Source organism: Branchiostoma floridae, chromosome 12, assembly GCF_000003815.2.
Source record: "Branchiostoma floridae strain S238N-H82 chromosome 12, Bfl_VNyyK, whole genome shotgun sequence".
Taxonomy (NCBI): domain Eukaryota; kingdom Metazoa; phylum Chordata; class Leptocardii; order Amphioxiformes; family Branchiostomatidae; genus Branchiostoma; species Branchiostoma floridae.
The window spans coordinates 8,487,251-8,490,806 of NC_049990.1; the positions used below are offsets into that span (position 1 = coordinate 8,487,251).

The following is a 3,556-nucleotide window of genomic DNA, read 5'->3' on the forward strand; positions in this document are numbered from 1 at the left end:
TCCCCGCCGAATACCAGGCTATATACATTTGCTCGGTCCGAATGTATTGGGTGACGCGTCATTAGACGTGCCCTTCGCTTTCTGCCAGTATTCTTGCGGCAACTAGAGCATGAAAAATGGAGTAATTTGAGATAACAGCACTCAGATCAAATTCAAGAAATGGTACGACCTTTATACAAAATCAAGATTTAGACAATTCTGTTTTTGATACAACTTTTTCTTTCTATTTGTCTTTTTTCAATATTGCAAACCGATGGATTTTTTTTTTCAGGCACTAAAATTCAACAGATGCATCAAGTGTTTTGTACAGATCAAATAAAGGTCTTCATTCAATAAAACTAGAACAGTCTACATCAAGATCATGTCCATTGCTGGTGGTTGAGAGTTTTAATGATGTCAATGACACCGATGTTTACGCCTTTCCTTGTTGTAAAAAAAATCTATAAACTTTTCCTCAGGCACTTTTCCGCTTGGATTCTGGTCAGCGTAAACATCTCCCCTGAACACAAACAGTAATTTGATACGCCCAGTGCGGAGAGTAATCGTCGTGTGGGAATTACGCTCGCTCCGGGGCCGGCCTGTCATGCTCGCGCCGGGGCCGCGGACTTGACTTGGCGCTTCAAAAAAACAGGGCACGTGATGCCTGACAACCTGTCAGTATCCATCCGCTTAAACACTTCAACTTCGCAACTTTAGCATAAAATCCATACTTTTCCCATGTTATGTCGTACTTAATATTGAAGTATTAAAATAGTACGGAAATATTGAGCGAATGCCGCGAGGTCGATGAATGGTTTAAGGTAGAGTGTAGGGACTTGTTCGTGTCTCTGTGTAGTTGTATGAACACACTGCGTGGTGAGGCCTGGCTCGCCGCTGTCCGATGAATGGCAGTCAGTCCTGCGGGGCCTGAGATCATACCTTTATCGGGTTTTCCTCGGCGTTTTCCTCGTGGTTCCCACGTCCAACGCGGATCAGACTCGAGATCCACATCTCCGAGTTCTACGGTAACAGCTTGGCGGCCAGATTTGTCAGGAACAGCGGCGTATAACTCGGTTTTGCGCCGTTTCCCGGGACTTGCGGCCGGCGGGTGAGTTGTTCGTTGCGCTATCCGGTGTGTCAAAGCCAGCCATGACTACTGCGTGGCGGCATGCCTGAAAACTAGAATCCTTCGCTCTCTCTTTCCTCTGATTTCTCATTATAGGATCATTATAAACAGCCCTTATCATACACGCTTACCTAAATCGACTCATTCGTACGTTTAACGTGTTTGATGATGACGTCTCCAAAGGTATTCGGCCGTAATTTTTTTTACGAGGAGTAACGTTATGCTGAAAACGCACCAACGATAAGTTCATGTCATAATTTTTGTTTTGTACGGCGTGCGCTCGGATCCTTCCTTAGATCCTTTAATCGATAAGGACCCTCTGTCCGCCTGTATTGCATCACATCCACACACACTTTCACTTGTTTTTCTACCGAGCGTTGTATGATAATTTGTACCGTGGAGGGTGCCAGTATTTTTGGCCCAAGTTCACAGCCCCCGGCCGCTTGCCAGCCAAGGTCACCCTCTCTCAATATGCGATAATTTCTCCAGGGCTTTTATGCTGCGTTACCCCTAGTCGATGTAGGTCGTTTTAATTTGGCTATCTAAATTCATATCAGTGGACTCAATACCGGGGTAGCCGACAATGTAACGACATTTATCTTGGTGATGGTGGTACTTAGCCTGGTTTCTTTGTATAGAAATTATGAAAAGGAAAGATGCCACATTGGAAAGATCATTTTTATGATTATCTACTACAAATATTTTATGGCCCCCATAACTGAAAGTTCTGAAATTGTTGTCCTTGGCTGTTATGCATTGGCCGCCTGAGTTTTTTTTAAGAATCCATATTAGGCACCGAGCCCAATTTTATTTATTTATTAATTTTTGTATTATTATATTTATTTATTCATGTCGGTCTATTTGGTTTCAATTTGGAAGATTATCAGTGTGACAGAATAAGAAATGGATGGAAATAAATGTAAAATATCTTACAAATCTAAGGCGATTTTGTTTCGTTGATGGTGGTACTGTAATAGATTTAACTTCTGTCAGAAGCATATGTCAATGTTTGGTGGAAAAGGTGATAAAATCATACATTTTTCAATGTGCAATTTTTGAATCTAAAACGATTTATGACAGTCTGTTTTCCATAACAATGATAGTTTGGTATATTTGGAGCCATGAGTGTATATTTGATGGACTCACTCAATGGCAATCGTTCCAGCATGTTGCTGGTTTCCTGCGGGCCAGTTCAATGTCTCAAAACACCTTAGATTCTGTAATTTCTGTTGACATCTGGAATAGTTTCCACTAACCAGAGACAGGCAACATGATTTATTTATACTTCTTGGGGCCTACCCTTGCTCGTTTTTGGCAGTGAAAACATCTTGGCTGCCAACTATGTTATGTTAAACAGCTTATGGCAAATAATTTCATAACTATGATATGTATAACATTTGCCCTACTTATGTCTTTTCACATGTTTTTTAGCTTTAATTTTGGATTGTTATTTCTTTAAAAGATTGATTGTCTAACAATGTCTTTTGAAGAGCTACCCCAAAGATGTTTTGGGCAATGAATGTATTTTACAGCTGCTTTACTGTAAAAGCTACCCATATTGGGTACTCAATATGAAGTCATGGTATCCATCCTGGTGCATAAAATGGATGAGTCGATATTGGGATTGCTATAAAGGAAACGTTTTATTGGGCTGCAGCTGTTCATAAGTCGGTTGCTTCTTTTGAGCTACATTTTGTCGTAAATTGTAACTGTGAATTTCATGGAACCCCAAATGGGTGTTGCAGGTACAAGTGTGGCATGTACAGGACTTGGGACAATGTGATATTTTTATGCGTGTCTTAATGTCACGGGTAGGAATGTTAGGATTCTGAGGGATTATTGCAATATATTTTATATTTTTATGGAACACTGGTCAGATTTTTGTCGTGTAGTCATTAAAAATGTTTGAAAAAAAGTGTATGGTTAGAAAGAGGGCATTTTACTGCACGTCTGATTCCTTTTTTTATTAGACAAAGGGTCAAGGTATATTTATTTGTAAGGGCACAGAAGCTCATGGCTATGTATTTGAATTTGAAAAGTAGAATATGCAAGGTGTTGATTTATTATTATTTTCTAGATCCATGCGAGGGTCTGGTACCTAGTACTGTAGTGGTAAGGGTGAAGGCAGATGCAAATGTGCTGCTACCTTTACTGTACCCCTGAACTGAAGACTTGCCAAAATCAACTTAAAAATAGCTTCATAATTTGTCAATGCCAGGACAGATAACCCATGCTGGGGTTGCTTGCTTCCTGTTTATCGGGATGGCAGGCAGAAGATATGTATGGCAGACTGTGCGGTAGGCGGCGGAGTGTCTCGTTCCTTGGGGGTGGTGGCAACCAATGTAATATAGTCAGCTGCCTTTTCTTGCCTACAAAACTGGTATATATCATATCAGCTTGTCATTATGATACTGGGTGCTTCATACAGATACTTTGTAGCTGACTGTGACT

At 40.7% G+C, this 3,556-nt stretch overlaps 1 protein-coding gene across 2 annotated transcripts in view; it reads left to right on the forward strand.

Moving 5' to 3' along the window:
* The first annotated feature begins 764 nt into the window (after nucleotides 1-764).
* Nucleotides 765-3,556, forward strand: part of LOC118426882 (F-box-like/WD repeat-containing protein TBL1XR1) — a 44,197-nt gene continuing 41,405 nt past the window's right edge. Inside the window, exon 1 of one of the 2 annotated variants that reach the window (XM_035836455.1) lies at nucleotides 765-1,087. The gene's annotated coding sequence lies outside the window, so the exon portion shown is untranslated. The remainder of the gene's footprint in view (nucleotides 1,088-3,556) is intronic. The other variant, XM_035836461.1, reaches the window with a different exon arrangement.